We start from the raw sequence: 26,160 nt of genomic DNA on the forward strand, positions 1-26,160 counted from the left end.
TCAGGCAAGAGGAAGGAGCATCTCAGAATTTAAAGGGACCCTTCCATTAGTTATCTGTTTTCTCTTTTGTGATCAAAGCTGCAGGTAGTCAGTAGAATCTTCTACCCCATGATGCTGGGTGCCTTTACCCAGAACTATTTCCATAATACTAAATTGTAAGAATGCTATTTTCAAAGTAAGGTTTCAGTAGGCTCTGTTGATCCATAATGGGTCTTAATGACTCTCCACAGTCTCTATAACATGAGCGATTTCCTTTTGGGATATAGTTCTCTCTGGTTAGGGGGGTGACATCTAGTTAACTCCTTTTCCTCCCTGCCCCATTATCTATAGACTCCCACTGGAGTCTTGAGGATATTTACAAATTGTACTCACATGTTTGACATTCTTAATTATTTGAGATGGGACAAATGTCCTTTCCTGATTTAAGTATTACCTTCAACAATTTGGGAACTTTTTAGGGATTCACATGAAGAACCAAAAGAACCAAAAGAACCAAAAGTGACTTACTAAGAAATCAATTTAATAAACATTATTTTTAAAATATGCCAATAATTTTGAGAAAATAGAGTCCACTAAATTATATGTCTTCTCTCTATCCCTTCATTCTGCCTTGTGCCATTTTCTACACAAAAGAAACATGTATTTCCTCTTTTTAAAATTAGAAAATAATTTTGAGAAAATATAGAGTCCACTAAATTATATGTCTTTTCTCTCCTCATTATGCCCAGTGCTATTTTCTACACAAAGAAACACACATTTCCTCAATTGATTATTGCATCAATTTGGCACAGGTGAGAGCTACTAATTTTGAATCAACTGGGCTCTCATTCTCATTATAGTCAAGGATATATATTAAGTGAATTCCTCTTTGAAAATGAAATTGTCAGAGCCCACTTACATCAAAGCCAGGAGATGTCATAGAGAGCACAGTGTGCCAGGGTTGTGTCAATAGTAATGACAGATGGACAGTGACCACAAACTTCCCCGAAGGAACACTGACAAGAAATGGAGGTGATTTGAATTCAGCACTGAAATGGGGGTGTCATAGCTAGATTCTTGTTTTACTGAGTTTAGTGATATATTGATCTCAACCCAAATGGTCAGTCACCTTTAAGCTGTAGTGAGTCCCAATAAATTAATCTGACATGTATGATGTTGTTTTGCTCAAGTCACCAAGTCTTAATTTCTAGGAACTATTGAGTCTGTGACAGAAATTATGCCATGACTGATACTTGGATATTTCCCCACATTAAGAGATTTGAACTTGTTAAACACTTTCAAACAAGCAAATGAAGCCTGTTGTTAGCCATTTTAGGAGCACATGAGAACATCAAACGCACAGATGGAAACCAAAATATTTAGAACATCCATTTTCTTTCTATCTCTCTGTGAGAATCTTTTTTTTTTTTGCTTTAAACTTATAAACCCAAAATTCTATGCCTAACATTCATTTCTACCAAGTCAGTGGTGTTCAGTTATGATTCCTTAAACAAATATTTATGAATTAGATGTATATATATATATGTATATATATATTTATTTTTTAATGCATGTTTATTTATGAGAGAGAGACAGAGAGACAAACAGAAATAAGGAGACACAGAATCTGAAGCAGATTCTAGGCCCTGAGCTGTCAGAACAGAGCCTGACGTGGGGTCAAACTTACAAGCTGTGGGATAATGACCTGAGCTGAAGCCAGGAGCTTAACTGACTGAGCCACCCAAGTGTCTTGAATTATTTTTATATATTGATTGATGCTACCTGCTGAGATAGTAAGCATAGTCCCCATGTTGAGTAGACAAACACTGATCAGATTCTTGTTTAATAAGTTACAGTGGTAACAAGTGCTGGGAAAGAGATGCACAGGATTCTGTGAGAACCCATGTCCCAGTCAAGTGGAGGGTCAAGAAGTGTCTCTTGGGGGAACAAGGTTTGAGCTGACAGCTGAGAAGTAAACAAAACTTTTTGGGGTCAAGAAGAGGTGGCAGTATTCTATTTGGAGGTAACAGCAGAGGAAGGATATAGAGGTGTGGAGAAATGTAGACGCAGGAGCTTCTGAAAACACCAAGAAAGGCCAGCAAGCCTCATGGTTAGAGAGTAAAGAGTGAGCATCTGAGACAGGTTGATGATCATCAAAGTATCCAGGACTCCAGAACCATTCAAGAGTTTGGGCTTCATGTCCAGAGCAAAAGGAAGCAGTGGAGGCTTTGGGCATGGGTGTTACATGAATGGATATGTATTTTAAGGGACCTTTCTGGCCCTGATTAGGAGTAGGTATTTCAAGGGGCAAAAGTGGATACTTTTGTTTTGGCACACGTTCTTTCTCAGATACGTCTGTTGCAGATGTTTTCTCCCAGTCTGTGCCTGTCCTTCCTTTTCTTAACACTGTCTTTTGAAAAGCAGATGTTTTTAATTTTGCTGAAACCCAGTTTATCCACTTGTTTTTTTCTTTCATGGACCATGCTTTTGGAGCTTTACCTAAAAACTCTTCAGCAAATCCATGTTTTTTTCTTGAAGGTTAGAGTTTTAGGTTTTACATTTATGTGAATGACCCATTTTGAGATAATATTTATATGTGGTGTGAAGTATGGCTCAGAATTCTTTTTTTTTTTTTTTTTTTTGCACTTGGATATCCAATCTTTCCACACTATTTGTTGAAAAGATTATGGTCTTGTATTGTCTTCTTATCTTCTTATCTGTCAAAAGTCAGTTATTCATGTGTGTGGGTCTATATATAGACTCTGTCCTCTTCCACTGATCAATTTATTTGTCTTTATTGCACTATCTGGATTACTATAGCTTTAAATAAACTTTGAAATCAGATCTATATCCCTGTACTTTGGTTCTTCTACTTTTCTCTCTCAAAGTTATATTGGCTATTATAGGCGCTTTGCATTTCCATATGAATTTTAGAAAATAGTTTGCCAATTTCTAAAATATATATTGTACTGGATTTTTATTAGGAATGCATCAAACAATTTGCATCAAAAAGATCAATTGGAAGAACTGACGTCTTAATATTGACATATTTTTATGGTATACTCTCCTGAAGTATAAATGTGGTATATTTTTTTATTCAAGATTTCTTGAATTTCTCCCAACAATGCCTTGTAGTTTTCAGTTTACATGTATTTCACATCCACTGTCAGATTTATACCCATTTATTTCCTATTTTTGGTAGTGTAAATAGCATTGTTTTTAATTTGAATTTCCAATTGTTAGTATATAAAAATATAATTTATTTTTTTATATTGGTCTTGTATCCTGCAGCCTTGATCATATGCTTTTTAGATAACTCCCATACATAATTATGTCATCTACAAATTACACTTTTACTCTTTCCAGCTCAATCTACATGTCTCCTATTTCTTTACTTCATGTGTGTTATTGCACTGGCTAGAATCCCCAGTACAAAGTTCAGTAAAAATGGTGTTAGCAGATATCCTTAAGCTGTTCATGATCTTAGGGGGAAAGTTTCCAATCTTTGATAATTCTGATGTTACCTCAAAGATTTTTCAAAATGCCATTTATCAGATTAAGGAAATTGTCTCATTTCTAGTTTACTGAGATTTTTTTTTGTTTTTTTCTTTTTAATCAGGAGTAGGTGTACTTTGATACATTCTTTATTTGTATCTATTGATATGATTACATTCCTTTTTTAGGTTGTTAAATGTTTTCGTTAATATTAACTAAATGTCAATATGGTGAATTACATTAATTACATTCCAGATGTTAACCTTACATTCCTGGATTAAACACCAATTGATAATGCTGCCTTTTGCTTTTAATGTATTGTTGGATTTTATATACTAAACATGTGTTTAAAGTTTGTGCATTTATTTCCATGAGGAATATTGCTGTGTAATTTTCTTGCAACATCTTTTTCTGGTTTTGATATTAGAGTAATCCTGGTCTCATATAATGAATTAGGAAGTATTCCCTTCTTTGCAACTTTCTAGGAGATGTTTATATAATTGGTGTAAAACTAATTCTATAGATTTGGTTTTATTTTTTCACTTATGTATTGATTAAATTCACCAGCAAAGACATCTAGGCATGGGGTATTTTTTTTATGTAAAGGATTTTATCGAAAATCAATTTCAAAATAGATACAGATATATTCAGATTAACTATATCTTGGCTTAAATTTGGTCATTTGTGTCTTTTAAGGAATTTCCCCATTTCAACTTAGATGTCAATTTATTGGCATAAAGTTGTTAGTTATCTTACCTTATTTTCCTCTTAACAAAATTTGTGGTGATGTCACCTCTCTCATTTTTGATACAACTAATTGTGTCTTCTCTCTTTTCTGATTAATCTGGCTACAGGTTTGTCACTTTTATTAATCTCCAAGATCCACCTTTTGGTTTAATCGATTTTTTTCTGTTGTTTCCCTGTTTTTTATTTATTTTATTAATTTTCATTGTTTTCCATCTTAATTTGCTCTTCTTTTACAAATTTCTTAAGGTGGAAGCTAAGGTTATTGATTTGAGATCTCCTAATATCATCTACAGTGCAATAAACTTAGTGCAATAATAGCACAATAATAATAAAAGCAATTCTGCTTTAGAAACATCCTGCATGTTTGCTATGTCATGTTTTCATTTTTATTCATTTCAAATATTTTCTCCCAGTATAGTTCTCTCTTCTAGCGCTCTATTTTGCAAAGTCTATCCAATTAGTTTTTCTAGGTTCTCAGTTTCATCTCTTCAATGCAGTTTTAAAAAATAATGAAAATTAAAAAAAACACTTTTAGAAAAATGTGTCAGTTTCTCTCTGCTAATATTATTGAATGAACTGTATTTGGGCTTAAGATCTAGAAACATCTCTTTAACAAGAAGGAAATACCACAAAAAAAGATGTATTCATATGCCTACTAATTGAATTTTTCTTTGATCTTTAGATCAAATGATGGTGTGGACATGGGGCTTAGCCATCCCAATTTTTTTCACATCGCATGCTGGCACCTGGTCATGTTGCCTTGTTCATTCAACACAGAAATTTTAGCCAGGAAAAATGCCATTTATAGATGATGTACCTTGAATCCACTATCCAATACCAAAACATATAAGGAGAATAGACTAACACAGCTATTCTTCTGGGAGGCAGGTCACCATGAGTCATCCCAGGAGAAAGTGGCAGAGGAAATTCAAGGTCATGGTGGTGACTGTTTTTATTTGTTCTTTTATTATCATTTTATGTATTATTATTACTGAAGTAGAGCCTGAACAGAGAGGGGAAACAGTAATCTTAGGGAGTTGAGCTCTCAGACCCTCCCTTCCTGTTTGGTGAGGTCCTCTAGTCACCAGGGGCTGAATGAGAGGACAGGGAGAAAGGCTCTTCCACACAGTCAGCAGTCTCCTGGATGGTCCTGCCCACTGAAATTTCTGGTCCTGACATCTGGACCCAGTTCTGCAGCCCTGCAGGGCCAGAATTTGAGTTGTGTTTGGCTCTCCTGCCTGAAATATTTCTCTGTGTGTACCTCTCAGGCAGTCACTTGGGCTCCCACTTGCTTGCTACTTGTGTGTGTTATTTGTTAGGAACTGTGCTGTGATATGTGCCAGGTGCTGGAGGTGGAGGTAAATTGAGTCCAGGTCTCACCCTTGGAGAGGCAGCAACCAAGAAAGTTGGGTGGAAGGTAAGATGGCAACATCTCAGCCACCAGCACAGTGATAATTGAGCCTGGAAAGGGTTATGTTTCAGTCTCATACAGGAGAAAGGACACTTCATAAGAAGACTGCATTTCTCCCTTAGGAAAGTAACAAGTAGGTATGCAACCAAGCATCAGTCACAAACATGGTATGAAAATAAGACACCCTCTGTAATCCTCTGCTAGTAACTGTGTATCAGAGCAGGCATGTGTAGGTGGCAGAGGGACCTTCCTGGGTGATGCATTTTTCAGGGTGTGATGCAGCCACCTGCTGCATCTTAGGAGATCAAGTGCAAAGAGAAAGAGGACAGGGAACATATACAGGCTCTAGAGAAGTCTAAAGGAATAATACCCGTGTAAGGTTTGCCAGTAAAGCCTCCCTTTTTAATCACATTAACTAGCTTTGAAATTTCCACCTACCTTTAATGGGTATGGTTCAATTTACATAGGATCCTTGGTGTATATTATTAAAGACCTCTGCAAAGAGATATTTCTATGATTGTACCTACTCTAAGCTCTTCAAAAGTCTTTTTTTATGAATGTCTGGTTGCTTAATAAGGGCTGAATCATGCTCCTGAAGACAGGGAAGGATACCAGTTAGAGCATCTGGGACCCATGGAGCAACATCTCGGCCACCATTGTGATGACAGCTGAGCACGGAATGGGGGTGCATGCTTCAGTGTCAATCAGGAGAAAGGATGCTTCATAGGAAGACTACATGTTTTCTTTTTCTCCTTTAGGAAAGTAACAGAAGAAACTGACTGGCTATCCAAAATAGAATCAGGGCAAGTAATTTTTAGACATTGCAGTTTTTAATAATGAGTCAATAATAAAGGGTTTTCAACAATGTATGTATGTATGTATGTATGTATGTATTTTTGAGTTTATTTATTTTGAGAGAGACAGAGACAGCATGAGCAGAGAAGGCAGGGAGAGAGAGTGAGAAAAAGAGTCCCAAGCAGGCTCTGTGCTGCCAGCACACAGCAAGATGTGGGGCTCGAATTCATGAAAACTGTGAGATCATGACCTGAACCGAAACCAAAAGTTGGACACATGAACCGACTGAGCGATGTAGGTGGCCCTTGACAAAGTATTTAAATGAAACATATACTCTACAACAAGGGTTGAGACTTTTTTTTTTTTAATTTTGTTTTTCAACGTTTATTTATTTTTGGGACAGAGAGAGACACAGCATGAACGGGGGAGGGGCAGAGAGAGAGGGAGACACAGAATCGGAAACAGGCTCCAGGCTCTGAGCTATCAGCCCAGAGCCTGACGCGGGGCTCGAACTCACGGACCGCGAGATCATGACCTGGCTGAAGTCGGACGCTTAACCGACTGCGCCACCCAGGCGCCCCGGGTTGAGACTTTTTGTGTAAAGCAGCAGATAGTAAACATTTTAGGTCAATTCTTGCAATTACTCACCTTTACAGTTGTGCAAAAACAGCCAGCTACAGACCACATGTCACTAATGCATCATGGCAGTGTTCTGATACAACTTGATTTACAAAAATAGATGGGCTAAATTTTAGCCCACAGGCTATTGTTTAATGACTCTTGACTCTTGTTCTATGATGATAAAAAATAGACAAAGGGCAATTTAGAGAGAGTGACAGAAAGAAGTGTGTCCCCTAAATCAAAAATAATATTATCTTTGGATGCTGTTTGATTTTTGGAAGATATTTTTTGGAGTAACTGTATACGGCTTAGTTCAACTATGTGTTTAATATACTATAGTTTGTGATGATAAATTGTATCAATAAGGTCCAGGCTATCTTGCTGCAATAAAGAAACCAAATAACAGAAAGCTTAAAACACATAAAGGCTTATTTTATTTATCTTTCAGGTCTGTGGGGTGACTCTGCTCCATGCAATTACTCAAGGGCCAAGGTTTCTTGCATGTTTTGATTCATCATATGCAAGGGCATTATGATATTCTGCATAGGTAAAGCTAGGTATGTCACTGTCTGTGTTTTCACTGGCATCAAGAAAAAGGGAAACATAGAGGAAGGAGCTTATGGCCCAAGACACAGAAGCTGCATGAGCTGCTTCCATTCCATTGGTGATAAATTGGTAGCCCCTCCACACCATGCTGCACAAGAGATAGGAAGTGGGGTCAGCCTGGGACCAGATACAAATGGAATCACTGTAGATATGAGAGATTCTGGAGGACAACTGGAGTTATCTACCAAGTAAATGGACACTTGAATGCAAGGTAGAGAGAGGGATTGACTGCTTAGTTCACTGCTATATCTCAGTACATGGCTCATGGTATCAACGTAATCTACACTTGATTGCATGAATGAGCATGTCCTCCTGGTACAAACCTAAATATCATATTCCTCAACCTTTCTTAATTATCTAGTGTATTGGTTACCTATTGCAGCATAACAAATTTCCCCAAAACTTAATAGCTTCTTAAAACAACATTTAGTATCTCACAGTTTCTGAGGATCGGGAAATCATGAGGGACTTAGCTTGGTGAATCTGGCTCTAGCTCCATTAAAGTTTGCAGCCAAGCAGTCCACTGCAAGTTCAACCAAAGGAGGATCATCTTCCAAGTTCACACACATGGCTGCTGGCATGAGGCCTCCATTCCTCACCAAGTGGATATCTCCATAGGCTACCTGAGCTTCATCACTACATGGCAGCCAGCTTACCCCAGAGCAAAAGACCCAAGAAGGGACAAGTCCAAGATGACAACCACAGTCACTTATAAATACAGCACTTCAGCATATTCTCTTGGTCACAGAGACCAGCCCTGGTAGAATGTGGGAGGGGGGTACACGAGGCAGTGAACAATAAAAGACAAGGATCATTAGGGTCCATTTTGGTGCCTGCTTTCTGCTTCTAGTCCTATGTAAAAAAGCACCACATATCACATATTGGCATCAGTCTAGAACACCTTCTGAGACATGCTAGGGCTGTGCAATAAGTTAAACCGGTAGTCAATGAAAAAAAATTCACATGTGGAAATATCTGTGAAACACTGAGTTTAGCAAAGTAAAACTCTGTTAGTTTTGTAATTTCAGGATTTCTTGAAGACTTTAATATATTAAAATCTCTTATTAATCTTGGCAGGGTTGGAACATATGGTGGACATTGTACCCCAAAGTTATTAGACCATGGACAACTTTTTCATGGAATATCTATTAACATTTCATAGTAATTATTTGACAGTGAAAGACTCAGAGAAATGCTGCTTGGAAAAAGAGACATAAACACTCCAAGAGGACACAAGCTCAGCCTGTGTCAAAGATAGATTAATTACCTGAAGTGACAATTCATGTGCATTACATGGTTCATTTATTTGTCCTGCTTATCAGCTACTGAAAGAATGGCACTGGCCCCCAAAGACTCATCTGCTCCTCCAGGCATCCTCACTTATTTACCATTCTTCCACATTCGTCTTTCTTCTCATCTTCCTTCTTTCTTCTTGCCATCCTTCCTTCTAAACACAAATCTTACATACAGAATACTTTGCTTACAAAGGATCCTTCTTAAAACAACACTGCAGTTAATCACAAGTACTATGTTCATTAAAGAATAAATTAGTCATAAAGGCCCCTGTCCTTTTATCAAAGTATTGTACATTTCTTGAATTACTAAAATGTTTATGGTGGATGTGAAGGCAAAAACCATAGAAATGCCAAGTGTTATGAACTGAAGTCTAACAAAACAAGTGAGCTACAATAAGCTCACTGTTTCCTGTACTTGGGTCACAGTGTGCTGCACCAGCACAGTGACTGTTTATCTGTGACCTTGGGGATATGGCAGTGGAAAAACAAGGATTCCACCTTCAGGGCAAGTATTGGTAAACCCAACCATGAATGTTACAATCACAGATGTTAGGTAGATTTGAAATCTATGCATTTTTAGAACCCCTGGGTTATCTGCAAATAATCCTGAGTTTTTTATTTATACTTCGGTGTTTTTGTTCAAAATCTCCTTTTTCTTCCTGAATCTACCTATTATCCTTTTAAGCTATACATTCAGTTTCCCCTGTCTAGGTGTAGGACTAGCTTTGCATATAACAAATATTTTTAAAATATTGTTTAAAAATTGTTTAAAATATTTTAAAAATATTACAATAAAGAGATTTTAGTATTAAGCAATTTGCTTTATAACTGGTCTTATTGAGTCAGTGAACTTTTATGAACTGCATAGAGAAAATGGTATTCTATGAGCAAAGTCCAGGAAATTCCATCCCTACATTGGAATTCCTGCCTCAAACTATACCAACCAGTCCTGCCAGGTCTGTTCCCACAAGTACTGGTTTGAGTTTCTGACAGTTCTTAATGATCTTCATTGAGATCCTGTCTGTTGAGACATAAGAGAAAATGTATCTTACAAATGCCACCAGGTAAATGATCAATTGTCCTCAGAGTGTGTTCAGGTTTTAGTATCTCTTGAGAAGATCTGGACTAAGCTATCCCCAATCCCATCCCTATTTGTAACTGCTAGAAACCACTAATCTATTTTTCAAGACTGTTTTATAAATGGATTTCAAGAATGTAACCTTTTGGGATTGTTTTTTTTTTTTTTTTTTAACTCAGCATAATTCTCTTAAGACTAGTATTTCTTGGTATGAATGCACCATAAATTGTTTAATCATTCATTCATTGAAGGACATTTGGATTATTTACAACTTTTAACTATTAGAGAGAATGCCACTATGAACATTCTTTATTTTATTTTTTTATTTTTAATGTCTATTTATTTTTGAGACAGAGAGAGACAGAGCATGAACAGGGGAGGGTCAGAGAGAGAGGGAGACACAAAATCCAAAACAGGTTCCAGGCTCTGAGCTGTCAGCACAGAGCCCGACACGGGGCTCGAACTCACAGACCATGAGATCATGACCTGAGCCAAAGTCGGATGCTTAACCGACTGAGCCACCCAGGCGCCCCTGAACATTCTTATACAGGTTTTTATGTGAGCCTAAGTTTTTGTTCCTCTGAAATAAAAAAATCTCATGAATATGATTTCTGGATATTATGGTAATGATATGTTTATTCTATTTACATCATTTTATTTTTATTTTATAAAACTTTTATATTTTAGAAGCTATCAAACTATTTCCCAGAGTGACTATACCATTTTACATTCCCACCAGCAATATATGAGAGATCTAGTTTCTCTACATCCTATCATTTACTACTGTTATGTTTCTATTAATATTTTAGCTATTTTAATAGGTGTTTTGATATCTCATCATGCCTGTAATTCTTCTTTCCCTAGTGGTTAATGATGTTGAACATTTTTTTTTCAAATGCTTATTTGCCATCTATTTCTCCCTTTAGTGAAATGTCTATTAGTGGTTATTTAAAAAAAAAAATTTTAATGTTTATTTTTTTTGAAAGAGACAGAGTGCAAGTGGGGGAGGGGCAGAGAGAGAGGGAGACACAGAGTCCGAAGCAGGCTCCAGGACACTCTCAGCAAAGAGCCCAACCCACGGCTTGAACCCATTAACTGCAAGATCATGACCTAATCTGAAGTCGGACACTTAACTGACAGCCACACAGGCACCCCTGTTTGTTAGAGTTTGCCAATTTTCTAATTGGATCATTTTTGTACTATTATGTTTTGAGAGTCATATATTCTAGATAAGTGTCCTTTGTCAAATATATGGTTTGCAGGTATTTTCTCTAAGTCTGTAGTCTTTCTATTCTCTTAATAGTGTTGTGGAACAAAAGATTTTAATTTTGGTGAAGTCCAATATTGATTAAAAACTCAATTGTTGTTGTTTTTGTCCTATTACAGATCAAACTACAGATCAAATTTTTGGTATCATGTATAAGAGCCTTCACCTTGATAAAGGTCTTGAAGATTTTTTTCTTATGTTTTATTTTAATAGATTTGTAGTCTTACATTTTGCTTTTAAATCTATCATCATTTTTAAATTAATTTTTGTATAAAGTGTGAGACTTTGCTTTAAGTTAATTTTTATTTTTCCTGTGCATATCCAACTGCTCCAGCATCATATATTAAAAAGAATAATCTGTCCTTGAATGAATTGTGTTTGCACTTCTAACAACACATTGGTTGTTAATACATTTTGGGATTTATTTGTGGGTTCTCTCTTCTGTTCCCTTGATCTGTGTTTCTATTTTTCTGCCAGAACTACACTCTCTTGAGTACTGTAGATAGTAAGTCTTAACATTAGATAAAATGATTCCTGCCACCAGTCTTCATTAAAAAAAATGTTTTAACTATTCTCGCTTATTTGCCTTTCCACATCAACTTAGAATAAACTTTTCTATATTTATAGTATTTTGATAGAAATTATATTAAACTTCAGATCAATTTTGGAGACAGTTGGCATCTGAAAATATCAAAGCTTCTAATCCATGGATCCATTATGTCTCCCATTTACTCAAGACTTTGATTTCTTTCATCAGTGTTTTGTAGTTTTCATCATACAAGTGTTGTATAGTTATTATTAGATTTATACCTAGTATTTCATTTCTACTTATTGTAAATTTTAATGTGTTTTTAATTTATACTACATTCCTGAAATAAAATTCTCTTGGTCAAAGTGTATAATTCTTTTCATATATTGCTGGATTTGATTTGCTAATATTTTGTTCAAGATTATTGCATTTATAATCCTGAAGGATATTGGTATTCTTCCTTTTTGAATTCCTTGTCTGGTTTTGGTATTGGATGATACATGATTTGGGAAATGTTCCATACTCTTCCATTATCTAGAAGAGATTGGGTAGAATTGACCTTAATTCTTTGAATGTTTGGTATACAATTTCCCACTGAAATCATTTAGACCTAGAGATATTTTCTTATAAAAAATAATAAATTTAATTTATTTAATAATTACAAGGCTATTTACATGATCTATTTACTGTTAGTTGATTTTTCTTATTTTGTGTATTTTGGGGAAATGATTTATTTTATCTAGGTTGTTGAATTTATGTGTGTCGATTTGCTTATAATAGCCCCTTATTATCCCCTTAATATCTGCAGGGTGTTATGATATTCATTTTTTCATTCCTGATACCTGTAATTTGTGACTTCCTTCTTATCTTTGTCATTCTTACTAAACTTTGGGAACTTTGCTGATGTCAAAGAACTAGTTTCTGGCCCCTGCCCCATCAGTTTTCTCTTTTAATTTCACTGACTTCTTCCATTATCTTTGTTTCTCTTTCCTTCTGCTATCTTGGGACTATTTTGCTATCGTTTTTTAAATTTCTAATGATGAGAACTTTGATTATTATTTGAGAATTTTCTCTTTTTAATGTAAAAATTTTGTGCTGTGAATTTCCTTCTCAGTAGTGCTTTAGTTGCATCTTACAAATTTAACATGTTTTATTTTTATTTTCATTCAGCTGAATGTATATTTGATTTCTTTTGTGGCTCAATCTGTGACCTATGGGTTTTTTTAAAGTGTGTTGTATAATTTCCAAATGTTTGGAAATTTTCCCATTATCTTTCTGTTACTGCATTTTAGTTTGAATTCATTGTAGTCAGAAAACAAACTCTATATGCCTTCAATTCTTTTACAGTGCTGAGGTTTGTTTTTGTGGTTCATGTGATGTATGCAGATGAATGTTTAATAGCTGCTTTAAAACTGTATTTTGTTAATGGTGGTGGAGATTTCTGCAGATGCCAATTCAATCTTGTTGGTTGATTGTGTTGTTTAGTCCTTTTATATCCATGCTCATTTTTGACTAGTTGTTCTATCAATGTTGAAAGGGGGTGTTGATGTTTCCAATCGTAGCAATGGATATATCTATTTCTTTTTCCTGTTTTATAAATTTTGTTTCATGTACTTTGAATCTATGTTGTTTGTGCATACACATTTGGATTTCTGTCTCTTGGTAGGTCGACCATTTCATCATTAGGTAATGTCTCTCTCTATCCCTGGTAATTTTCTTTGTTCTGAAGTCTACTTTATCTTATACTTTCTTTTGATTAATGTTTTCATAATATATTTTTTCAATATACGAGAAATCTGTTGTCATTCAGATAATTGTTCTCCATATGTATTGCTTGTTTCCCTCTAGCTTCTTTCAATGTTCTTTGTCCTTGATTTTCAGAAGTCTGGTCATAATGTGTTTTGGCATGGATTACTTTGGATTTACCCTGTTTAGAGTTTACTCATCTTCTTTAATATGTGAGTAATGACTTTTGCCCAATATCGGAAGTTTTGTTTAGTATTTAAGTACTTTTCCTGCCCTGTTCTCTTCTCTTTTCCTGACTCTAGTGACATGAATGTCACATCTTTTTTATATATAGTATCAGTGTTTGTTTGTTGGTTGGTTCGTTGGTCGGCTTTTTCAGTGCATTCTCTCTGTTGCTCAGATTGGGTTATTTCTGTTTATCTATTTTTAAGCCCATTGATACTTTATTCTGCATCTCCCTTCTTCTATTAAGCCCATCCAACGAGAATTTTATATTATTTATTGTATTTTTAACTTAAAATTTCCATTTAGTTCTACTTTATCATCTATTTCTTGTTTTGTTATTTTCAATCTTTTCACTTGTATCAACTATGTTGTCAATTGCTCATTAAAGCATTTTTATCATAGCTACATCAAAATTATTTTCAGATAACTCCAATATCTTGTCATCTGATAGTTGATTTCTGTTGATTTTCTTATCCTCTTCAAGTTGAAATTTTCCTAGTTCTTGTTATTATGAGTGATTTTCAATTTTATTCTGTTATTAATTATGTTAAAAACCGCTGGATATTTTATTTCATCAATTTTCCTCTGAAACCATGCTGTCAGGCAAAGAGGGGAACCAAGTCCTTACTGCTGGGTAGAGATGGAGGTCCAAGCTGTACAGTCATCTTCAGACACCCTGGTGGGAGGGATACTTGGTTACCAGTGAGTGAGTGTGAAATTCCAGGCTGCCTGTTTGGCTCCTTCCTATACCCCACTCAGGGAGATGGAGTGGTACTTTTATGGCTGAACTTCAGTGGAAGCCCAGGCTGCCCTTTCAGTCCTAACCAACATCATCCTGTTGGGGAGACAAGAAGCTCTTCCTCCTGCTGGGTGGAATGGATATCCAGGATTCCCACTTAGCCTCTGCAGGTACTTTGGAAGGGTTGGTGCACTTTGTTGTTACCAGACATTTGTTCATAAGGTTAGAGACAAGGCATACATTTTCCCCTGGTGTTCTGATTGGGTAGAATGTGTGTTATCAAAAAGATTTCTATTAGACTTTCTCTTTCCTGTTTTTTGACAAACAGAAATAAGCTTTCCTTGGGGGTATTTTTGTCTGTGCCTATTGGCATTTTCAGGTCACAGGCTTTTCCAGATCCTGTTTGGGATTTTTAAAAAAGAAAAAAAAAAAAAAAAAAAAAAGGAAACTCGGAGAATTCACCACCCTATTGGTTTTTGAGTCCTGGGATCTCAAGCTGATCTGACATCTTTTCCTTACCTTTCAGTGTCATGTATGATTATTAGAGTTTTTAGCTGTACTCAGTAATAGAGATTTAAAAAAAATTCACGTAAATGTATAAGTCCATTTCATCTTGTCCAGAACTAGAACTACGCATTCAAGTCATTTTTATGGTCAAAGTCAGAAGACAAACTAAGCAGTATACAAGAACAGACACTCAAGTATTCTCTTCCTTCCTATTAAAAATTGCAGTTTATAATAAAGGGTCAGTCATCTTACTCAAGGTCATAAACTGCAAAAACATAGATTTAGAAGCAAATTTAACACCTGCTTCTATGGGAATTAAACTTATTCACAAAAATCTAAGACTTCATAAAAATACTTCACCAATATTTGCCAACTGACTCTTGAGATCCAAGTCACGAGAAAATAGAATTGTGGTCAATTTTGCTTATATACAGAATGTGATAGAAAAGAAAAATAAATAAAGGTACTATCTAAGTATTTAAGAACAGAGCAGGAGGGGCAACTGGGTGGCTCAGTCAATTAAGTGCCAGACTTCAGCTCTGGTCATGATCTCCCGGTTTGCGAGTTTGAGCCCCACTCTGGGCTCTGTGCTGGCAGCTGGAGCCTGGATCCTGCTTCAGATTCTGTGTCTCCCTTTCTTTCTTCCCCTCCCATGCTCATGCTCTGTCTCTCTCCATCTCTCAATAATAAATAAATGTTAAAAAAATAAAATAAAAAGAACAGACCAGGACACTCGCTGTGACATCTTTCTCTTCCTTTGTCTGTTCCTCTCCCTGTCTCTGTCTCTCTCTCTTTCACATGCAGGCACACACACACACACACACACACAGTCCAGAGAAAGCGGCATGTGAACCTTTTTTTGTTTTTGTTTTTTTTTCCTCATTGGGAGAGCCTGGTTGGAACCCAGCAGTGCAGCAAGAGGAAACACTGTGAACACTTAGAAAAGTCTGAAAAATCCTCTCATACTTAGGATAATCAAGATTTGACTGGAGTTTCCATGGAGATAGAAAGAATATAAATCATTATTGGCCTACAAACTCCAGATAATTTAACTAGTGATCTACAGAAGTGACTCCTGCTTCCTTCCTCTTCTTTGCTACAGTCCATAATGATGGAAACAAAGTACAAGAAAAAAAATACTTGTATTTTCACTTCTAATAGCTTTTTTTTTTTTAATTTTTTTTCAACGTTTATTTATTTTTGGGACAGAGAGAGACAGAGCATGAACGGGGGAGGGGCAGAGAGAGAGGGAGACACAGAATCGGAAACAGGCTCCAGGCTCTGAGCCATCAGCCCAGAGTCTGACGCGGGGCTCGAACTCACGGACCGCGAGATCGTGACCTGGCTGAAGTCGGACGCTTAACCGACTGCGCCACCCAAGCGCCCCAACTTCTAATAGCTTTTGAGAAGAAAGACTGTTCAGGAAGGAAATCATTTTATTACAGAAATCATATATGCATGTTTTTCCTTTTTATTTGGTGACTTTTCAAACTGTTGAAAGCAGATATTGCATTTGGCTAATGAAAATCACAGGCCTTTGTTCTAACTTCTGCCTTAAATTCTTAAATTTTCCCTGATGACTTATTTTTCCTTGTGTAAAATAAAGAATATTTCCATTAATCCATAAAGAACTATGAATTCTGGTTGCCTGGGAGATTTTGTTATGGGTAAACTTCAGATCAGAGCAACCTGTTCCTCCCTACTTGGCTCTATACATGTATATTCAACGATTTTAGAGACTAAAGTTTTCCTATAGAGTGTGTTTTCTGTGATGTGGTAGCTACAGATTGCTGAGCTTTCAGGTGTGTGTTTGTGTCTGTGTGTGTGTGTGTGTGTGTGTGTATTACCTGTAATATGGTGTGCAAGGGAAAGCAGAAGACAGGCTCTGTAACCAATGACTGAGGCAGAGGAAAACTAACTTAACTTCCCTGAACCTCACTGTTTCTTCAGAAAAAAAAATGTGCTAATTTTTCTTGACAAAAATTTTGTCAAGTTTATTGAATTTTTTTGAAGTATATGAAATTCTACATCATGATTTGAATTTTCAGTCATTCAATAAAAATTTAGAATAGAAAAATAAATGTATTTGCTTTTCTAAGTGAGAAGTAAGACATTTAGTGACAGGTAGTATAGCTATGTAGTTTATTAATTTGTGTAAGCTCTTAATATTATGATGACAGAGGTAATAGAGCCAGAGAATGAGTAGATATTTACGCTGCTTTTTCTTTCTCCTCTTATTTGTAGCTACAGAATCTTTATCTCCTTCATAGACTGAAGGAGTTTGAGAGGAAAATTGATTCCATCCTGTCTGCCATCAAGGCAGATTGGCTTATACTGGACAAGAGGTCACTTGTTACATCTATTGACATCCTGCCTTATTTCTTCTCAAGTGACAGTTTCTATTTCTCTTTATTTCTGCATTTATATATAATCTTAATTATGCTTGATGGTCTGTTTCTGGCCTAGACTGAAGTTCCCAGACATCTGAGAGGGCATCTTACTCACCTTGTATCAATTACACATTGCTTGCCACATGGTAGGATCTTGAAAAATATCTTATAAATTAAGAAATTCACTTGGGAACTTTCTTTGCTTAAAAATAACCCATTTTAAATATAGGCAATTATATGAGATCACAGAACACAAAACTAATCTTATATTTTACATACCAGATAAATGTGCCAGCAAAATGAGCTTTACATTCAACTTTTATTCACTCATCAGGCATTTCCTAAAATCTTCATTTGAATTGACCTGATATGTATGTATATATCTCTTAAATACAAGGCACTGTTATACTTACTTTAGGATATACAGAGTTCAGTAAATAGTCACTCCTCCCAAGCCTGAATTTCCTGACATATGGACCATTTTCTTTCTTTGGGCCTGACTGGTTTGTCTGTTCTCCATCTCATCTGGAAAGCTTCAAATAACTTCATATTCTTCCCACAAGAGTTGATATAGGTACATGACCTTTAAAGGTGTGTTCTGAGGGAGGGATGAACACAAAAGGAACTCTGCTACATATGAAGAGAAAGCAGTGATAGGAAAGAAGCCAACTGTGTGACCATGGAAAGGAGAGTAGCATTAGAATCAAATTTTCCAAATTACCAGAAGAATCTGGTAGAAATGACTTTATATAGAAATGGTGCATTTGGTGCTTTTGGTGTTTGGAAAAAATGGAGAAGTATTAATAATTCACAAAGTGTACAGAGCTTGAGTGCTTTCTGGAAAGAAGTTCCCAAATTCAGAAATATAAAATCTCACATCAAGCAATAGAAATATTATAAGGAGTTCCTTGGTAAAGAACAGAAATGCCAGGATATATTTTAATCAGTGGATCAAGTATTCATATAAGGGAGAGTGCTTACGTTTGAGGCTCACCCTCACTGCCACTGTCTTAATTCCATCTTTCCTCATCTTTTTCCTACATTGGTAGTTCCTAGCCTAAGAGCTACTATGCTCTTTGAAGCTCTTTGAATGCCATCAGATCATTCCTCAATGTAGTCCTAGAACTCAGCATGTAATATGCAGCTAAAATGGCCATTGGATCCATGATCTAGAACTCTGTAGCGTTATATTCTGTTCTTGTTGGGTTGAGTGTCCTATAGATAGCACTGAAATCTTGTTAGTTGATGGTATTGTTCAGTTATTCTATATCTTCCTCATTTTGTGCCCAGTTCTATCAGTTTTTGAGAGTGTGGTGTTGAAGCCCAAAACTGTATTTGTGGATTTGTCTTTTTTTTTTTTAATTCTTTACTGTTTTATTTGTTTTTGAGAGAGACAGAGAGACCAGGGGAGGGACAGAGAGAGAGGGAGAATCCAAAGACAGGCTCCAGGCTCTGAGTTAGCTATCAGCACAGAGCCCAAAGCGGAGCTCGAACCCACGAACCGTGAGATCATGACCTGAGCCAAAGTCAGACGTTTAATCCACTGAGCCACCCAGGCACCCCTGTGGATTTGTCTTTTTATCTTTTTAGTCTTTTTGTTGCAAATATTTTACATTCTGTTGGTTTTTGCATGCTTATTTAGTTAGAATCACTGTCTTCTTGGTGAATTGATCTTTTGATCTGATAATTATCTTTGTTCTGGAACCTATTTATCCTTCGTTAAGGAATGATTCTTTCTAAATTTCCCTGATTCACTGGGATAAGTAGTTCTATTTCTTACCCCTTAGGAAGGTGTTATGGCTCTGTCCTGCTCTTGGTGACCTCCTGGGCCACATCATGTTGAAGTTTCAGTTGCCACAATTGGTGTGATGACCTGATGCCAAGAGAGACAAGGAAGAGAAAAACTGTTATCACTAGATAACTGAACAGTACCTATAAGCATTCTCACCCAAGAAAGAGATGGTACAGAAGTGATCTTGCAGAGTGATAAAAACTTTGCAAGAGCGGACAAAAAAGAAATTTAAGTGACATTTTTCTTAGTGACTACTGTTTAAATCTTGGTCTGGTGTGGCCTGAGGTAATATGGGCTGAGTGAGCAAATAAAGTAATTCACAGGTTGGCTTTTTCTTTTTTAGCTTCATACACAGTCATTCTCCTTCAGGACTCCATGACATCTCTGATGGTTATGTTTTCCAAAATATCTAAAAGCTTTGAGGTAAAACTATGGATAAAATTGATGAATACACAAACCAACATATCTCTTATAATACAAATCAGGAACCTAAGCTTGACCTTTAGATATGAATGTTTAATTTAATAAAATTCATATTTTTTCAATTTAGTAATTGTATGTTTTTTTCGCATCAGTGGTTAAAGAAAAATTAATACACTATTTAATGGATTAAAGGTTAATGAACTTTGTGTTCCTTTGTGTTTATGATGATAATCTCATCATAAGCTATATTCTATATTGCATATTATAAATAGTCACACTGAAAGTAATGAGTGACTGTCACATCATAGCTAATTATCTTAGGGCTAATCAATTAGAGAATTAGAGAATTGTTGGCCTGGAAGGAATCTTTGAGACTGTTTTTTTCAGCTTCTAATTGTGTAAAAGTGGAGCTGATACCCAGTGAGGGGAACTGGCTGAGAATGCTACCTAAGGGTGGATGGTTCAGGACACCTTACCCTGCAAGATGTCTCCTATAAAAAAATATAAAGAAAAACTTAAATTATCTTGTATTTTATTTATTTTTATTTTATTGATGTTATCTCTTAAAGTAATGTAATTAATAAGGTGATGGAGTTTACCATTTTATGGATTGAGGTGTTGTGATAAATGTATTAATAAGAAAGACTAGAAAAACTTGAAATACGAAAGAATATTTTATAAAGTTATTAGAAGGATAAAGGGTTAAGATTTTTTCCATGCAAAATTAAAAAGAAATAATAATAAAATGTGAACCAGTAAAGTCAATTTTTTATAGCACTTAGAAGTATATTGTGATGAGTTTAAGTTTTATTCCTGAAGTTTCAAAAAAAAATGTTTTGAGGATAATGGATTAGTTTGCATACAATCTATCAATAAACAGCTTTGAGTTGCTCTATCTTAATGGAACACAGAGGCAGTTCCTGCAAGGACATTTATACTATTCAATGAGCAGATGTCTTGAACTTGAAAATTCAAGTACTTCTTTCTGCAAGTAACAGGAAATATTTTAATTCTGCCTCTGGGACATACTGATCATTACAAGTCACCTTTGTTGGGAGATGTATATTAAGAATGAAATGAAAGTCTTTTGTTAGGTAATATGCATGAGAAATGTTTTCAAAAATGTATTTAATATTTTTTGAGTAAAAATAGAATTATTGAGTCAACACAATTAGGCAAAAGGTCATAGTTAGCAAGATCATGTCTCAGTTAAAGATACGTTTGAATATGTAAGCATTTAAGTATAGTTTTGGGGTTATGTTAATCACAAAAGAAGGGAGAAAGATAATGAATCTGGTACAGGTGACAATTACCAAGATTGTAAAACTGAGAGTAAGAAGTTTACCTTATCTTATAATAGTTTGAGTCTAGAATACATATTGTGCAAGTCTGGATCACATAAGATACCAAGATAAGTATCTCAGTTTTCAGTCCTGAGGATTTACAGTAGCAGATGAGCTGCTGATTGAAATTTTTAGATATCTTATCCCATATTGAATGTGAAGTTCCAATTAAATGTGAACAAATATGAGCTTTCAGGTGCATTTGAGTAATATTAATGATTATTTACTTTCTTCTATGAAATTATTTTTCTAACTTTTGGAACAATCTACCATCTTAAGTATTTGGGTTTGATAAACAGACTTCACAACTTTTTTATTTACTTCCTTCTGAAATTCAACATCAGTGACCTTAGTAAAATTCCCAAATCAGATCATTGTGTTATTAGGTTTTTATTATTGTGAGGAACAGCTGTTCAATGTTAACACCTTCTCTGTCATTTAACAAGTGTTACATTGTAGGTGCCTGGGTGTCTCAGTTGGTTGAGCATCCAACTTTGACTTTGGCTCAGGTCATGATCCCACCCGTCGTGGGTTCAAGCCCTGCATCGGGCTCTGTACTGACAGCTCAGAGCCTGGAGCCTGCTTTTGGATTCTGTGTCTCCCTCTCTCTCTACCCCTCCCTGCTCATGCTTTGTCTCTGTCTCTCAAAAATAAACATTATTTTTTTTTAAAGTGTTACATTTCATCAACAGACTTTGGCCATCACCCCATATTTATTTATTGTCTTTTGCAAGTGAATTAATACAAAAAGATTATTTTTAAAAAATTGCCAACATTTTCTCAGCCATATTAAGAACATTTTTAAAAGCTTAAAGTTAAACAATATTTGTTTTTGATAAAGAATAGCGTTTTATAATATGAAGAAGGAAAGGTGAGTTGACTTTGGTATGAGTCTCACTTCTTTATATGTTTTCATTTTCTTGTACCCTTTTCATAGAAATTCCACCTCTTTCTAGTTTTTCAGAAACAAAACAAAGGTTAATCTATGACAGTAGAAAAATAAAATATTAATGCAGTAGGCTACTGAAAGAATACCCTTTTCTCTTACATATTTGTGGGCTTTGTCATGACTGATGACTGCACGCGCGTGTGATCGTTATAACATTTTCTGTTATATGGAGCTGAAATGCTGCTAATAAGAAATAGATATCTTAGACATCCTTGAAAATAGCTATTTTATATGTTTATTTTCACAAATACCCTGGGTTAAATGTGATATCTAGATTTTCCATATGGTTAATTATGAAAATTTCATTCTCTTTTTGGAAAGATCTTTATAAACTTTAAGTTGATCATTTCAAGCAATTTAAAGTTGTTGATAGTGCTGTTAATGAAGTGAGAGGGTATTTATTTTTAATGATTAATTAATTACTTAATTAATTAAAATTTTAATTTTTAAAATAATTATTTAAAATTAAATTAATTTTCTTTGAACATCAAGAAATAGAATACTTGAAATAAAATTAAAATAACTATTGTTTGTGTCATAATACCTATCTACACTACTGTATCCAGAATCAGCCACACCAATGAATTTGGTGTGTATTCATCCGATCACTGTTTTTACTTCCAATAAGTAGCTCTATGATCTATAAAATATATAGTATGGTTTGGTGTGTCTTGAAATCCACACAAATAATATGATAGCCCATGAGGTCTTTTAACTTGCAACTTTATGTTTCTATGGTTTGGAAACTAGCTATGTTTCTATGTATAGGTATCCCATATTCATATTCATTTAATGCTATGTAGTATTCTGTTGTTTGCCTGAATCACAATTGAGTTAGATAATTTTGAACTTTCCATTTTCAGAATTAAAATAATGGAGCAGAAAGCAACTCCATCTATGTTTCCCATTCTCATAAATAACTGAATTTATAAAATTCACATACAACTCACATAATGAGGGTTACTATTCAGAAAACATAAAGAACTCCTGTACATCAACTAGAGAAACAAAATGACAACACAATAGAAAAATAGGTCAAGGTTATGGACAGAGGATTTGGAAGAGAGATAACTTGAATAAGCAATTAACTATTTATTGAAGAAAGAAAGTGAAGGAAAAGGAAGAGAAGGAGGAGAAGGAGAGGGAGCAGAATCTGTCAGTAAACAGTAATACTTAAAGGTAAACAGTGAAATTATATTTACATTCATTATATTGCAAATTTTAAAAAAGTCTGATAATACCAAATATTGGTGAGGATGTGGAAAAGTAGGAACTTCTGCCTGTATCTTCCTGAATGAACTTAAATTTGGTAAATTATGCTGGAGAATAATTTGGTTGTCATTAATCATTTTGAAATAGACTAAGTATACTTTCACACATTTACACATACCTCTAAATTGTTAAAATATTTTATTATGAATAAATATTTATTATGATTGAAGGAAGATTTTTGTCAACTTTTGAGGTAATCATACAGTGTTTTCTACTTTATGTATGTATGTATGTATGTATGTATTTACTTATTTACTTATTTACAATGCAATAAAGTGATTTTATTAAAGAGCGGGACAGGACCCGTGGGCAGAAAGAGCTGCCCCAGGACCATGAGGACAAACTGGTTATATACTATGAGGTTGGGGAGGTGAAAACCAGGGGAAGTTTCTAGGAGATCTTCATATGCTAAATACAGGATACTGGAAGCCAGCAACTGTCAAGCTAAGGTTGTTTTTACCTCTAGGAAATCATTAGCATTAAGATAGTAGGGAGCTCCTGGAGAAAGCTTTTACTCTGTCAGTGTGCTGCAGGTTATAAGAAAATTTATCTACCATTTCCTTCTGTTTCCCACATCATTATGGAGGGGTGATGTTTAGGCTTCAGGAAACTGAATCCATAGGTTTCTGGAAATTAGGCTATTGACAAGATTGTATTTTTCTTATAATTTACTAAGATATTTGTAAATAGATGGCGACTCAGGTCCTGCAGGACTGTGACCTCTATCAGCTAACCATTTGTTTTTCTCCTTTCCTTTGTTCTTGGGCAGCCAGGAGTGCCAAAGAATACATACATCCCACCTGGGGTGGTGGGCAGTGTGTGCTAGCTTATATTTTTTCCTCACCCTGCCTCAAGCTCCCTCATATCTCCCCTGAACAATTTTGACCCTTAAATCTTTAAGGTTGCTGAAGGTGGAAGGTCTTATCTTCTGTAGCTTCTTCCTGCTGAATAGGGGTGTACAGATGTCCCTACCTATGGGTCAATATTGGTCAGTTGGGGAACATATAGGGGAGTTACAAAAGGTGGAGGCAGCTGAATCCAATGCGGACAATAAGGTGGTATCTCTGTGGATAAGGATCATCTGTCAACAAGTCATTGTAATGATGGAGTCTTGGCACCAGGCAGAGATATATGGGAGAAAACAGCAAAACATAATTAAAATAACAAGAAAGAAATACAAATAAAACTCCTTTTGGGAGTTGACAAAAATCCTCTAGTCCAGGAATTTAGCCAATCATTAAAGGAAAGAGAGGGATTGTTTAAAGTGCCAATTTGAGTATTCACGTTCATTAGAAATTCAGAAATATTTGTGGTAATCTGGAATATATACAAAGTATTGTTTTTATGAGAGCACAAGTTTTACCTTGTACAGCAGTTTAAAACATCTAATGACATTCTATTTTGTAGAACTGTTTTGCATTTATTTCAGTATTTAATTTAATGTTACTTTGAGAGTCATTTAAGGCCTTAACTTTGTAACAGGTGGTGTTTAGCCATCATATAGACTCTGTTTTGTTTACTAAACAATCAGGTACTTAATAAAAAACATCTTTATAGAAACAAGAAAAAATATAGGTTAATGGTTATAGCAAATTACAAACATCGGGTTTACCAGTGCTGTCAGTGGGAATTTTTAGATGTCAGGCTTGAAGCATCCTCAGATGGAGTGGGAACAGGCAGGAAGAATCAGAAGGGTTTTTCTGGTTTGTAATCCAAATGTCTGTGATGATTCTTTTGAAAGACCCATTTTCAAGGAATTATGAGTATAAATTGGGGAAAGGAGAATGTAAAAGAAAGGTAGAACCATCATAAGAGAAGTTTGGGGTCTTTCACAGGTTCACAAGAATAAGAAGGCACATTAGTTTGCTCATTGATTTTCTTTCTAAAGGGAGTACAGGTTTTTTTAGTTATAGGAGTCCATGAAGAATGCCCCTATAATGTTGCTGCACTGGGTGTATATAATATGACCCAGTACAGGGCCCTTTCATTTTGGAGCTAAATCTGCTGTTGTATTCGACTTTCAATCCTTTAAATAAACCAGGTCTCCTGGGTTTATACAGGCTTGGTTTCTCCTGTCAGATCATATTTAGGAGGATATGGTTTGCATATTCACTTAGATTTACAAAGTAACCCGGCCTCAAGTGGATCATTTAATAAGGCACTATTGTCTTTATTTATTGATAGGTCTACAGTGAAAAAAAACTTTTCATGCACAATTGTTGGGGGGATTCCATCCCATTTTCTAGTTGTTTAAATAATATGTCATGAGGTTATTATTCCCACAGAATACCAAAAAGTATGTCCATACCTGTGCTATTGTGACAGTATCATTTAAGTTTACCTCAAGTTGTCTAGTTTGGGGAAACAAACATTTAAAGACAATCGGAAGTATAACTTAATATCCATAAAGGTGCATTACTGAAACATAGTTTTTCTCTCTAAAAACCCTAATTTCTAGAGACATTCTAATGAAGACTAATTTGCTTGTAAAACAAGTCCAGTTTCAACACACTTGGCCTAATTATTTACGTAAGTTCAGCAAGAACAGTGATTGGTCATATAGATCTTTTAAAATTTGCTTGCTGGAACTTCTTAGAAGGACTCTAGATTGAACTTTTAGTAACCTTTCCAGGCAGAAACCAAACCAAGTACTTGCCATCAAACATGCCTGCAATACCTGTAGAATTGGACAAATTCCTCTTCAGGAAGTCCTCAAGATATCCTGAGTTTCCTGCATCTGCCAGTAAGTGACATTCTTTACTCACCTGGTAAAGCTGCTGGGAACTCTGTAAGCAAGGTATCTGGCCACCATTTCCAAGGGGCTTAGTTCCTTAAAGCTATATGGTCATATCTGAATCTATGCATGTCGCTCTCAAATATGATATTCCTGTCAAAGCCTTGGTAATATAACCAGTATTTCCAATGGTACCCTGTTACAAGGAGAAGAGATT

The 26,160-nt window shown here is 35.4% G+C and overlaps 1 protein-coding gene across 4 annotated transcripts in view; it reads left to right on the forward strand.

Annotated features, from left to right (window-relative positions):
- GABRG3 (gamma-aminobutyric acid type A receptor subunit gamma3) overlaps window positions 1–26,160 on the forward strand; it is a 725,624-nt gene that overhangs the window by 313,710 nt on the left and 385,754 nt on the right. The window lies entirely within an intron of this gene.

Source organism: Leopardus geoffroyi, chromosome B3 (genome assembly GCF_018350155.1).
Source record: "Leopardus geoffroyi isolate Oge1 chromosome B3, O.geoffroyi_Oge1_pat1.0, whole genome shotgun sequence".
Lineage (NCBI taxonomy): Eukaryota > Metazoa > Chordata > Mammalia > Carnivora > Felidae > Leopardus > Leopardus geoffroyi.